At 39.9% G+C, this 15,420-nt stretch overlaps 1 protein-coding gene across 2 annotated transcripts in view; it reads left to right on the plus strand.

Moving 5' to 3' along the window:
* KIZ (kizuna centrosomal protein) overlaps window positions 1–15,420 on the plus strand; it is a 126,773-nt gene that overhangs the window by 10,039 nt on the left and 101,314 nt on the right. The gene's annotated exons all lie outside the window — the stretch shown is intronic.

Below are 15,420 nucleotides of genomic sequence, written 5' to 3' on the forward strand. Positions count from 1 at the left end.
TCCTGTGTATTTGTGTTATGAACACGCATTACAAAATATCATTATGCCAGGCCACGAAGCACGACAGAATGCAGCAATTCCATTTGTTTGTTGTGTACTTTATCATCCCCCCCTCTTTTACAAAGGAGAAGAAGCCGATTACATATCTCCAGGACTGACGGAAAAAAGTCTGACGGGAAATGCTCAGATGTATTCGGTTATGTATCTGTAGTAATGCAGGCTTCTAATCCCTCCTACTATCTCCATATAAATGATGCCGTTCAAGGCCATTGCTTCTTTCTTCACTTAAAAAAAAAAAAACAAAAAAAACAGCAAAGCCCTTTCAGATGAAATGTCTAAAAACATGGCGTAATAACTTGGAGCATGCTGGCAAGTGTAGTCACTTGTGACTGCGTGAATCCCCCTCAGCAAGTCAATATTGTAATAAGCAGAACTGGTAACATCTCTCCATTATTCAGAGGAGCCAACAGCGTGCTTGTCCCTTAGGCTGCGGCATTCATTAAGAAAAGCTTACTGGGCTGAAAGCTGGAAACAGATGATAACAGGATATGATTTTCATATTTAATGCATCCCCTTGGATGAGTCTGTGTGCTGCAGATTGATAGAAGAATCTACTGCTACTTTACGGAAAGACTTTCTAGTTTGCCCTATAGCTACCGATGGAATCATTCAGCCAAGAAATTACCTTTTCCTCTTTTTTACCTGCTTTATATATCTGCCAAGCAGGCAGCCGAGCTGCCAGTGAATGTTATTGTGCAGTTAACTGTTTGGTATTTAAGACTCTTATCAGAAAAGAAACAGAGGCCATACGTTTTTTTTTAAAGTACGAAAAAGGTTTAAGTTTTTTTCTTTTTTCTTCTTTTTTTTTTCCCTCTTTTATATTTTAGTTGGTATTAATGCGAGTTTGCAGGAAGTTGTTTCTGCCGTTGTCTATGCTCATTTTTCTTTTCTTTGTGCTATTAAAAGTTTGGGTGGATTTTGGGAGGTACGGTAGGTTTGTGAAGTATGATCGTAGATTCCCTCAAATCCAAGGAGATGGCTTTGATCTGTGCATAATGAAGGGGATGTTTCTGAAAGACGTATTGGGGGGTGGGCCAATAAACCTTTTAGGGTGATGGGAGGACATATTGGAAATATACACTACAATACCTGCATATTGCCTGTATTCTTCTCTGCCAGTGAAGATGAAAGAGGACTTGTCAATTATGAGTACGAGGAATGAGAATATTTAACAATGGAGTTGTTTTTTTTTATTGGTACCCTTTTGGTATACTTACGACTTTTTGATCACTTTTTATTCCATTTCTTTAGTGACCAAAAAAAGATCAATTCTGCCATTTTTGTCATTTTTAGTGTTTAACCCCTTAAGGACGCAGCCTAGTTTGGGCCTTAAGGCTCAGAGCCCATTTTTCAAATCTGACATATTTCACTTTATGTGGTAATAACGTCGGAATGCTTAAACCTATCCAAGCGATTCTGAGATTGTTTTCTCGTGACACTTTGGGCTTCATGTTCGTGGTAAAATTTGGTCGATATATTCAGTCTTTATTTGTGAAAAATTGCAAAATTTAGAGAAAATTTACAAAAAATAGCATTTTTCAGAATTTAAATGCATCTGCTTGTAAAACAGACGGTTATACCACCCAAAATAGTTACTAGTTCACATTTCCCATATGTCTACTTTAGATTGGCATCGTTTTTAGACCATTATTTTATTTTTCTTGGACGTTACAAGGCTTAGAACATAAACAGCAATTTCTCATATTCTTAAGAAAATTGCAAAAGCCTTTTTTTGAAGGTGCCAGTTCAGTTCTGAAGTGGATTTGAGGGGCCTATGTATTAGAAACCCCCATAAAACACCCCATTTTAAAAACTAGACTCCTCAAAGTATTCAAAACAGCATATAGAAAGTTTTTTAACCCTTCAGGCATTTCACAGGAATTAAAGCAAAGTGGAAATGAAATTTGCAAATTTCATTTTTTTCTGCTGAATTTCAATTTTATTCAATTTTTTTTTAGTAACAGAGAAGGTTTTACCAGAGAAACACTACTAAATATGTATTGTCCAGATTCTGCAGTTTTTAGAAATGTCCCACATGTGGCCCTACTGCGCTCGTGGACTAAAACACAAGCCCTAGAAGCAAAGAAGCACCTAGTGCATTTTGAGGCCTCTTTTTTTTTAGAATATATTTTAGGCAGCATGCCTGGTTTGAAGAGGCGTTGAGGTATCAAAACAATGGAAACCCACCAGAAGTGACCCCATTTTGGAAATTACACCCCTCAAGGAATTCATTTATGGTTTTTGTTATCATTTTGACCGCACAGTTTTTTCACAGCACCTATTTGAATTGGGCTGTGAAATGAAAAAAATGATATTTTTTCCAATAAAATGTCATTTTTGATCAAATTTTCTTATTTTCACAGGGAACAACATACCCCATTTTGTTGCCCAATTTGTCCTTAGTGCGGCAATACCCCATTTGTGGTGATAAACTGCCGTTTGGGCCCATGGGAGGGCTCAGAAGGAAAGGAGCGCTATGTGTTTGTTGGAGTCCAGATTTTGCTGGATTGGTTTTCGGGTGCCATGTCGCATTTGCAGAGCCCCAGAGGTATCAAAGCAATGGAAACCCACCAGAAGTGACCCCATTTTGGAAACTACACCCCTCAAGGAATTCATTTATGGTTTTTGTTATCATTTTGACCGCACAGGTTTTTCACAGCACCTATTTGAATTGGGCTGTGAAATGAAAAAAATTATATTTTTTCCAATAAGATGTCATTTTTGATCAAAATTTCTTATTTTCACAGGGAACAACATACCCCATTTTGTTGCCCAATTTGTCCTTAGTGCGGCAATACCCCATTTGTGGTGATAAACTGCCGTTTGGGCCCATGGGAGGGCTCAGACAGAAAGGAGCGCTATGTGTTTGTTGGAGTCCAGATTTTGCTGGATTGGTTTTCGGGTGCCATGTTGCATTTGCAGAGCCCCAGAGGTATCAAAGCAATGGAAACCCACCAGAAGTGACCCCATTTTGGAAACTACACCCCTCAAGGAATTCATTTATGGTTTTTGTTATCATTTTGACCGCACAGTTTTTTCACAGCACCTATTTGAATTGGGCTGTGAAATGAAAAAAATGATATTTTTTCCAATAAGATGTCATTTTTAATCAAAATTTCTTATTTTCACAAGGAACAACATACCCCATTTTGTTGCCCAATTTGTCCTTAGTGCGGCAATACCCCATTTGTGGTGATAAACTGCCCTTTGGGCCCATGGGAGGGCTCAGAAGGAAAGGACCATTTGGCCTACTGGAGCTTTTCTGGTGCTAAGTCATGTGTGCAGAAGCCCCTGAGGTACCAGTACAGTTGAAACCCCCGAGAAGTGACCCCATTTTAAAAACTACACCCCTTAAGACATTCATCTAGAGGTGTAGTGAGCATTTTGACCCCACAGGTACTGTGTAAAAGATAATGCGCAGCAGATGGTGCAGTGTGAGATTTGCAATTTTATATATGTATATGCCATTTCAGTGTCCAATATAGTGTGCCCAGCATGCGCCACCGGAGATATACACCCCTTAAATTGTAATGTGGGTTCTCCTGGGTACGACAATACCCTACATGTGGCTGTTATCAGCTGCCTGGGCATACGGCAGGGCTCAGAAGGGAAAGATGAGGGGGGTAAGCTGTGCGGAGTGCATCAGGGTAAATTAAAAATCAAGGGATGTATGATACATTTTAAAACAATCTTTTATACAGAGCCCTGGTTTTTCGGGACACGTGTCACATTGGTATATTGTGTTCTTCCTTATCCCCCTCTTATAGCAGACTCTGCACCTCTTTTGACTCTTTCCCTTTCCACCGGTTTGGGGACCTTCTCCTGGAAAGTGTTGCCCTGGTACGATGCGTGTGGCCTCGCTTCCAGAAGTACTGGGTGCCCCCCCTTCCTGGTCCCTAAAGATTAGATCTTGAAATTCCAGGAAAGTTCCCCTCTGGCCTGCACATCGACGTAGCACATACGCATTGTACAAAGCCATCTGTATGATGTGCCCGGCCAGCTTCTTATACCACACCGCATGGCGCTGTAGGGCTTCAGGACTTGATTTGACAAGTCCATCCCTCCCATGTACCTATTGTAGTCCAGGATGCAGTCTGGTTTGGGGGTGGCCTTTCCTTCATATATCCTAAACCTGTAGGTATACCCTGATGCACTCTCGCACAGCTTATACATCTTCACGCCATACCTTGCCCTCTTACCTGGCAGGTACTGGCGGAATTGAACCCTCCCTTTAAAATGTACCAGGGACTCATCAATAGAAAAACACTTCTCGGGGGTGTATGCTTGGGAAAACCGGGCACTGGAACGGTCTAATAGGGGTCTCCGTTTATACAAACGGTCAAAACTGGGGTCATCTCGGAGTGGGCACGGCTCATTATCAGTATAATGTAAGAAGCGAAGTATTGCCTCATTTATTTATTTTTTTAGGTTCCAGTTCATTTCTGAAGTTGCTTTGAGGGGCCCATATATTAGAAACCCCTATCAAACACCCCATTTTAGAAACTAGACCCCTCAAAGTATTCACAACAGCATTTAGAAAGTTTATGAACCCTTTAGGTGTTTCACAGAAATTTAGAGCAAAGTAGAGGTGAAATTTACTCTTTTTATACCATTTTTTTTATAACACAAAAGGATTTATCAGAGAAACGCAACTCAATACTTATTACCCAGATTCTGCAGTTTTGAGAAATATCCCACATGTGGCCCTAGTGCGGTAATGGACTGAAGCACCGGCCTCCGAAGCAAAGGAGCACCTAGCGGATTTTGAGCCCTCTTTTTTATTAGGCACCATGTCCGGTTTGAAGAGGTCTTGTGGTGCCAAAACTTTGGAAACCCCCCAAAAGTGACCCCAATTTGGAAACTAGACCCCTTGAGGAATCCATTGTAGTTTTCATGGGGTGCATGCGGCTTTTTGATCAGTTTTTATTCCATTTTTAGGTGGCGTGGTGACTAATAAACAGCAATTCTACTATTGTTTTTGTATACTTTTTTTTTTACAGCGTTCACCGTGCGCTATAAATGATATATTAACTTTATTCTGCGGGGCAATACGATCACGGCGATACCAGATGTTTATAGTTTTTTTTTATGTCTTATGGCGTTTGCACAATAAAATACGTTTTGTAAACAATCATTCACTTTTTGTGTTACCTTATTCTAAGAGCCAGAACGTTTTTATTTTTCAATCAATAAAGCCGTGCGAGGACTTATTTTTTGCGTAACGAACTGTTTTTTCCATCAGGACCATTTTTAGGTACATGCGACTTTTTGATCTCTTTTTATTCCATTTTTTGGGAGGTGAAGTGACCAAACAATTGTGATTGTGGTACGGTTTATTAATATTTTTTTTTACGGCGTTCACCGTGCGGGATAAATAACAAAATAATTTTGTAGTTCAGGCCGTTACGGACGCGGCGATACCAATTATGTATAGTTTATTTGTTTGTTTATATATTTTTATTAATAATAAAGGACTGATAAGGGAAAAAGTGGGACTTTTACTTTTATTACTTTTAAAACTTTTATTTTCTTATTTTTACACATCTTTTTTTAACTTTTTTTTTACTTTATTACTTTGTCCCACTAGGGGACTTGAGGGCAGGAGGCCCTGATCGCTATTCTAATACACTGCACTACATGCGTAGTGCAGTGTATTAGAACTGTCAGCTACTCACTGACAGCAAGCATAGTGGGTCCTGACGTTGTCAGGACCCACTAGGCTTCCGTCTATGGCATAGCCGGACGCCATTGTTTGGTGTCCGGTTGCCATAGTCACCATCGCCGGCCGCTATCGCGTAGCAGGCCGGCGAAGGCAGCTTAACCCCTAAAAAGCCGCGATCTCTATAGAACGCGGCTTTTAAGGGGTTAATCAGCGGGGACACAGCGATCGGTCCCCGCTGTAGGAGCTGTGACAGCTGCTGAACAAGACAGCAGCGTCACAGCTCCTGTATGTGTCGGGAGGACGGCCGAAACGGCCGTTACTCCCGTGACGTACTATTACGTCATGGAGCGCGAACGATACAGCTGCCATGACGTAATAGTACGTCAAGGAGCGGGAAGGGGTTAACATTATATTAACCCCTTCCCGTCGTAAACAATTTTCAGATTAAAATTTTTAGTTTTTTCCTCCCCACCTTCCAAAAGCCATAACTATTTTATTTTTCCGTCGATCTAGTCCTATGAGGGTTTGATTTTTGCGGGACGAGTTGTAGTTTTTCGTAGCATCATTTATTGTGCCATATAATGCACTAGGAAATGAGAAAAAAATTATTTGTGGGGTAGAAAATGAAAAAAACAGCGATTCCTCCATTGTTTTTTGCACTTTGTTTTTACGGAATTCACTCTGCAATTAAAACAACATGTTAACTTTTGTTGTGCGGGTCAATACTATTACGGCGATACCAAATATATATAGTTTTTTCTATATTTTACTACTTTTACAAGTAAAAAACTAAGTGTAAAACATTAAATTTATTTTGTGTCGCTAAATTCCGAGAGCCATAAGTTTTTTTTTGTTTTTTTTTCTGTCGATTAAGTGGTATGAGGGCTTTTTGCGGGATAAGCTGTAGTTTTTAATGATACCATTTTGGGGTTCATGCGACGTTTTCATCACTTTCTATTCCATTTTTTGTGGTAGATGAGGTGACCAAAAAATAGACATTCTGGCGTTTATAATTTATTTATTTTTTACGTGTACATCGTGCGGGTTAAATAATGATATATTGTAATAGTTCAGACTTTTACGGATTACGATACCAATTATGTTTATTTTTTTACTTTGTTCTAGGGGGAAAAGGTTTTTTTTTTTTTAACTTTCAATTTTTAATTTTTTTTTTTACATAAAAAAACAAAACTTTATTTTACAAATTTTTTACACTTTTTTTTTATTAGTCCCCCAAGGGGACTTCAACCAGTGATCGTTGGATCGCTTGCACGATATACTGCAATACCAATGTATTGCAGTATATCATCTCTCTGACAGGCTTCTATTAAGCCCTGGGATTTAAATGCCGCGGTTGCTATCGACCGCGGCATTTAATGGGTTAAACGAGCGGTATCACGCTCGAACGTGATCCTTTTCGTTACTGTGAAGTATCGGCTGTAACATACAGCCGACACCCGCATCGTATGGAGCGGGTTCACTCCGTGAGCCTGTTCCATACTTCCCCTACCCCGCTATGACGCGTGGATACGTCAAATGTCGGGAAGGACATTTATGGACGCAGCAATACCAATTATGTGTTTCCTTTTTTTTAACTTTAGTTTAGAATAAAAATGGGAAAGCTTATTTTTTTTTGTCCCCCTAGGAGAATTGAACTAGCGATCATTAGATCGCTGGTACCATACACTGCAATACTAATGTAATTCTAGTTGTAAAACTGTTCACTGAATCCCGTTAAGCTCATCAATAGGATCACCAAGATGGCGGACCTGGAGACCTTCATTAGACCCCCCCCTTCTGTCTAACGGCTTAGATGCTACAGTCGCTATTGACCGTGGCATCCAAGTAGTTAAATGGCTGCAATCCGAGTTATTTCTGAACCTGTCCTCTAATACACAAGGCCGTGAGCCCATTTCATACTTCCCCCCGCACCATGATGTACAGTGACGTCATAGTGCGGGAAGAAGTTAAAGCGGTATGTTCATCTAAGAGATTTATAGCATATCCATGTGATAGATACTGGTCTGAGCTCTGGAACCTGCACCTATTACCAGACCCCCGTCCTGCAAGGTGAGGCGGCCGGCCGTCTCACCAGGCGTTGGCTAAGCCATGTTCTTGTCAGCGATGTGGGTCCCAGAGCTGGGACCCTCATAAATCACACATTTATAAGATATTCCGTGGATATACCATAAATTTCGTAGGTGGGAATAATCTTTTAATGCTCCCTAGTCGGTTCACTTTGAATTTACTACTACCCAAAATCCATATTACTGGCTACAATGGTAGATTTATCTTATGTAACTCATCAATACAACTTTTCATTTCCTGCCAAAACTGAGCAATAAAGAGAGATCCATAACATATGCAATAGATCTCCAATACCACCCGCACACTGGACATGTTGCCTTCTATTATTATACATCCATAAGTGGAACAGTTCTATTGACAATATACAATAGTGTTCGTTTTTATATTTTTTGCTCCATTCTGATGTGAGCAATATCTGTTGGAAAATGTTGGCAGGCTTTAGTCACCACTAGGGGAGCATAACGGTATGTAACAACTCATAGTTTTACGCATTGCATAGCCGTATTCGTTTCTGTTAAAATTGTTGCTTTTTTACTTTGCAGTTAATTTGTGTTTTTAATAACTGCACATAAATGTATGCGTTTTTTCATGTTGTTTTTTTACGGTTTTTAATATGCAATTCTTTAATTTATTATTCAATGCTTATTATTCATTCATGACATTACTGCCTATGCTAATTTAGAAAAATAGTCAAAAACCGCACATTTAAACACAATGCATTTTCTGAGGCGGTTGCAGTTTTCTCCATTCATGTCAATGGGCTAAAACGGCAAATTAACCAGGTAATAAACACGTAAAAAAAGAACATGGAGCGTTCTTTTTTTAAACCGCAACAAAAAAGGCATCGTTCAAACTAATCAATGCAATTACATAGAATTATGTTCTTTGCGAAACGCAAAGGCATAAAACTGATGGAAAAACATTTTAAAACTGGTACGTGTGAATACGCCCTTATGCATACTGATATTTTATTGAGTTCAATGGGAGCTATACAGAAGTTTAGTAAGCTCCCCCAGTGGCAATTGCAGGCACACAGAATTTTTATATATATATATATATATATATATATATATATATATATACATACATATACATTCAGATTTATATCTCCCAGCCAAACCAGTCACAGAAAGTACACAGTGACGGTCAAATATGCCAGTGCTGTGGGCTCCTTCTGCATAAGACTTTGCTAGAAGATTCGGAAATAGCTTGTTCGTATGTAGCATCCTGCCAGCAGAGGGTGCCCCGCGGGAGAATGCAGGAGTTGAGTACATGGGGAGACAGGAGAACTGGCTCTGACTATTAGGAGGGTAGCAAGTCCTCTACTGTGGAGGGGCACCTGTTATTACTCGAGAAACGAGGGGGTCTGCTATGAACTCCTGGGGAAGTGGGAGGAGGGTGTTGGGGACTAGATTGAGCTGCCTGCTGTGACTACTGGGAAGTGGGGTGACTGGGGGACATCATTTTTACTACTTAGGGGAGGGCTGCTGTGATTACCATTACGTGAGCTGGGAGGAAAAACCTCATGTGATGCGGCTCACACAGGTCAGACTTCCCATTATTATTTTTTTCCTTTCCTAAGCAGATAGATATATATATATATATATATATATATATATATATATATATATATATATGTATATATATATATATATATGTATGTATGTATATATAAAAAAGCAAAGGATTGGAGCAGCACTGTGAACAAATGCCTGACTAGGCTGGTGCAAAGCTTCAAAAATAAAGGAGTGACCTCTCCTTATGTGTTGGATATCCAAAAAAGAGAACGTGAAGCAGCACTCAAATAAAGTGAATTTATTCATCCAACATGGAACCACAACGTTTCACCTCCTCTATGAAGGCATTTTCAAACTTGATAGAGGAGGTGAAACGTTGTGGTTCCATGTTGGATGAATAAATTCACTTTATTTGAGTGCTGCTTCACGTTCTCTTTTTTGTGTATATATATATATATATACATACATACATACACACACGCTACACGCCCAATAGTCAGAGCAAGGACTCCTGTCTCCCCATGTACTCAGCTCCTGCATTCTCTTGGGGCACCCTCTGCTGGCAGGAACCTACATATGAACAAGCTGTATCCAAATTGGCTAACAGCCTGATGCAGAAGGAGCCCACAGCACTGGCATTATTTTACAGTCACTGTGTGCTTTCTGTGACTGGTTCGGCTGGGAGATATAAATCTGGGTGCTGTTAGTGACTAGCAGCTGATTTTGCCGGGGGAAGTCGCAGCCAGCCAAACATGTGCCCTAATAGTGCATATAGACCGGGGTTGTCCTGGTGGCACTACCCCTACAAATCAAGCGCTATTGCTACATCTTATCTGTGGTCCTATTGTACTAAAACAACACTTCACACCATCCATTTAAACAGACAAGAATTGTTTCAGGTTGTCCTAAACACTACTGTGAGATGTCTGGTGCTACGGCATGTGTAGGATTATTTTTAAGGCTAAAAACTCTGTGTAAAGTGTAATTATATTATTGGGAGATATTTTCAGGATGGAACGGGTTTTAACTAGAATTCACAGGGGTCCCATAGCAAAGTTTGATGTTAGAGGCTTAGTCGATTTAAGGTAATGGAGCGTCAAGTGAGCCATACCATTTCCAATCTGGGACTTTTCCTCCCTATGAAAGAAATAGGCAGATTCTTTATTGAATGTTTGAGTTTCTTGCTCTATGGGGAAGTTAGGGCCCAATACCTTAGCATATAAATAAATCATGCAGGAGTCTTGGCCAGATATAATAATCTCAACATCTTAACGTGCCGTTTTTTTTATCTTGTGATGTGACGAAGAAAGCGCTCTTCTTCTATTAAGAGCAAGGGTTATTCAATTCACGCAGGGCTCCGGAGAAATTGAAACTTTCCACTATCCGCTCATCAGCAACTCAAAAACTTAAGTTTAGTTCAGCCTGTTGCATGTCAAGAGATTACATACTGCAGGCTATTGTAAAATACCCTGTATTCTGCTGACAGATCCACTGCTGCCCACAGTACTTCATGCTATTACTGGAATGCTCCGGCAGCTAAAAGTAGTTGTTTATGCAAAGGTTACCCATTGTTATCACATAAATTAGTAGTACTTGTGAATATTTTAAACTTCATAATATATATTATTAGGAAATGTGGCCTCTTCCTCATCTGACATTCAGAATATAGTTTACCTTTTCCTTGCAGACTCTGTAAATGTTTAGAAGCCACTTCACAATCAACAAATCTGTCTAGTGTGAAAAAGTAAATACTTGTGTAAGGCTAAGTTCACACTACCGTTACTATACGTTTACCTCTTACCGTCAGAGGAAGAGGGTATGGATACATTAAACGGAAAGCAGCGGTTCCGTTAGAATTACCATTCGTTTCAATGGTAATTATTTTGTGTCAGTTGCTTTCTGTTTGTGTCTGTTCGCTAGGTTTCCGTTTTTTGAACGGAAACAAAAGTTCTGCAGACTGCACTTTTGTTTCCGTTTAAAAAAACGGAAACCTAGCGAACGGAGACAAATAGAAGGCAACTGAAACAAAAGAATTAGTGTTGAAATCAATGGTAATTCTAACGGAACCGTTGCTTTCTGTTTAATGTATCCATCCCCTCTTCCTCTGACGGAAGAGAGGTAAACGTATAGTAACGGTAGTGTGAAAGAAGCCTAATATGCACTCCTCACATCAAGACCGTAGTTTTGCGGCCGTATAATATCTCCAATTGCAGAGCCGCAATTGATGATAGTATAGAACACATGCTATCCTATGAGTCAATACACACGTCTATGGTTTCCACGGTCCGTGAATTACCCGGAACGCCCCAAAAAATAGGACATGTCACTATACGGTCTGCAATTGCGGTCCGGGCTCATTGAAATTAATGCACATCTTGTGTGTGCACGGTCCATGACTGCGGGAACGGCCCACGGATGACACACGTAATCGCAGACCGTGCACATAGCTATGGCCGTGTGCAGGAAGCCTTAATTGTAAAAGATATAGATATCTACACACACGGGGGGAATTTAACTACTTTACTACGCACGAAAGTTTCAAACAACTAAATAGTCACACAATTTGATACTTTTAGGCCGTTTCTGGCGCCCTAACCACTTTTAAAAAAAAGTGGTGGGTAGAGCTTCACGGAAGGGAAGACCACCGTAGCCTGACGCATTTGCTATAATTTAAGCCAGGAACTGGTGTAATTTATAGCGGAAAGCTACGCCAGTGCCAGATTTCACTCAATGGGGCACGTACTGTTAAAATGTAAATTTATTAGTTTCCTATTAAGACTGGCGTAAACTTAAGAAATTGCCCCCACTATGTGTATTTATTTATTTATTTATTTGCATAAATGGTCAGCCCAAGTAAGCATTTTAGGCTTTGTTCACATCTAAGTTGGAGGATGTTAGGAGCCTCCGCCACAGATTCCGTCTAAAATGCCGGGAAAAGAAGCGCAGCATGCTGCGCTATTCATTACGATAAAGTGTCTGACACGCCATGACGACAACCCGATAAAACCCATTACAGTCAATAGGTTCTGTCGCACTCCGCTGGTATCCCTCATGTGTTGGATCCGGCACCTTTTTGTCTTTTTTTTTTTTAGTTCTGATTCTAATTAAGCCGTTTATTGACTCCACGACCTGGATGTTTACCAGTTCACGGTGATAAATAAGTTGCACCAAGCACTTGCACCACACACGAACATCAATAGAGTTTGTACATTTTAAACTGTCCCTATCCTGTTCTCACACAAACTTTATCGTAAAATCCACTGACCCCCGTTACATGCTACAGTCATTAATAACGATTATCACTAAAGAGGATTGTGTAATAAATTTCTGATGGATGGAAAAGTTTTACATCCGTCAGAAAAGGCATTTTAACCCACTGATAGTCCGTATATAGCACAGCACGAATCATGACTTGAGACAATCTCTTATCTTGTACTATATATATTCATTTATAGAAAAGGGTATGTCAAACAATTTTTGATCATGCGAATATGGTAGTTCAATATATCAGTTTAATTTCCCGGTTCCTCTTTTCATTGACTGATGGCTACACGTGAAGGATGGTGGATGGGTCGGCGTCTCACTACTGGTGCACCAGGCATAGTGAGACGCTGACCCATCCACCATCCTCCACGTGTAGAAACTGCCGTCAGTCCATGAAAAGAGGAACCGGGAAATTAAAGTTTGAAACCGGACCATCAGATGGGCTCTACCACATTGGGTGATATATTTCACTATCCTATTCGCATGATCAAAAATAGTTTTTGATAGCTGCCATAAATAGTTTCCAACTAGTTCCACTAAAAAAAATCAGTATTAGTTAACACAATAGATTATGTTTAGGGATTTACGATTATTTGTTAGGGTTAGACTGTGTTCACAATCGCAATCAATGTTCGTCTTTTCCAAATTTACATTTTATTTTTTATTTATTTTTTTTAAAATAAAGTGTTTTATTGGGTTTACAATTTTCCAGTAAACATATTTGAAAAACAAGTAGAAAGCAAAAAGGTCAACCCGTTCGTTTCTTGCAAATTTATATTTTGACTGTGACGTGTGAACATAGCCTCAGGCTCAATGCACACGATGCGTATCACGTGTGGCTTTGCCGTGCGTATTTGTGTGAGTCAAATACGCAGCATAATACAGTACAAGCAAAGTAAACGAGATATCAGGAAATCCCATGTACATGCTGCAGTTTTTTTCGGCACGTAAATTGACCTCCTGCGGATTTGATATGCTCCAGATTTTAATATACGCACTGCAGGTCAATTTACGTCCAGAAAAAAACTGCTGCATGTACATGGGATATCCTGAAATCTCATTTACTTTGACGGTCCTGTTTTACGCTGCGGATTTGACTCGCACAAATACGCACGGCAAAACCACACGTGATACGTATCGTGTGCATTGAGCCTGAGGCTATGTTTATACGTCACAGTGAAAATATAATTTGCGAGATTGACCGTTTTGCGGGTTGACCTTTTTGCTTGCTACTCGTTTTTCCGATTATATTTACTGGAAAATTATAAACCCAAATTTCAATTTTGAAAAATCACTGCAAAAAAACGTACATTGATTGTGAACACAGCCTAAGCCTAACCCTAACCAATAATCGTAAATCCCTAAACATAATCTAGTGCGTTAACTAATACAGATTTTTTTAGTGGAACTAGTTGGAAACTATTTATGGCGACTATCAAAAACTATTTTTTTGATCATGCGAATATGATGGTGAAATATATCACCCGATGTCCCTAGAGTCCATTTCATGGTCCGGTTTTAAACTTTAATTTCCCGGTTCCTCTTTTCATGGGCTGACGGCAGAGACTACACGCGGCGGGACCCGCATCTGTCTGACATTTATGACCTATCCTGTGGATATGTCATAAATGTCTCTGATGGGAAAACCATTTTAAATTTCCATGCAATTTCTGCTTAATATCACTGATGCAAAGTTGCATGAAGGTGGTTGTTTGTATAAAATATTATGTTGTATTTTTATACACGGTATGCGATGTGCTGTCCAAAAAATTTCGATTTTAATAGCACAGTAGCTGTTTGTTTGAAGACATTTGTGGATGATGGCCTTTGTTTCAGCGTTTGTGAGAGCACAAGCTCTGGTTGATGTAGTTGATTGTGGTATATATAGACCAAGGTGTGCAGAGTTTATTATTTTTACGTTGTGTTTGTGTGCAAACCTCTGTTTATATGTGAGTTTTAGGTGTAAATGTATGTTTTAATGTATTTTTTGTCACAAAGTTACTTGAAGGTGGACATGGCTACCAACAGCACATTAAGGGCCCATTCACACGAACGTGAATAACGTCCGTGTACTGCGCATGGAAATCACGCACCGCACACGGACCCATTGATTTCAATGGGGCCATTCATACATGTGTGAAACTCACTGCATGTCCTATATTGGTGCGTTTTCACGCACCTGGGCGCCTATTGAAGTCTATGGGTGTGTGAAAACCGCACACGGTTGCACATCCGTGTGCGCTGCGTGATTTGCGCATCAATTCGATTGAAAATAAATAAAAAATTGCCTTGCGAGTGCGTGAATAACGCATGCCACTCGCAAAGCACACTGATGCATAACGCAACACACACGGACCAGATTCACGCGTGTGATTCTGATACGCTCATGTGAATGTAGCCTTAGACATCTGCAATCTATCATCAGAAAAATGTACGGTACTCATACTTTTTTCTTTGTATACGATTATTCAAGCAAAGAAAAGTGAACAATCAGCAATAATACATTTTCACAGTCAAGTCTAATAAAACACCAGTCTGTTCCATAAAGTTCAATTCCATGCGGAGACGCTGCTAAAGGAGGAATGGGCGTAGCAGCAGCACGTCTGTGTTTTTTGGGGACCTCCCTCTTTCTCAAGGGTGTGCATTTTTCTGATGACACATGGCATTTGGAAGGAGGAAAGCGTCCTCTATTTGCAATTTTTAAAAAAACGTAGTTTCTATTATCTATGGGTTCATTTAATTTTTATTACAAAGACAACTGCAATATTGTTAGGTTGTCGGCTTTCAGGAAATGTATAGAGTTTGAGAGTGCACTCACTTTTCATCGCG

This window comes from Rhinoderma darwinii, chromosome 4 (genome assembly GCF_050947455.1).
Source record: "Rhinoderma darwinii isolate aRhiDar2 chromosome 4, aRhiDar2.hap1, whole genome shotgun sequence".
Classification (NCBI taxonomy): Eukaryota; Metazoa; Chordata; class Amphibia; order Anura; family Rhinodermatidae; genus Rhinoderma; species Rhinoderma darwinii.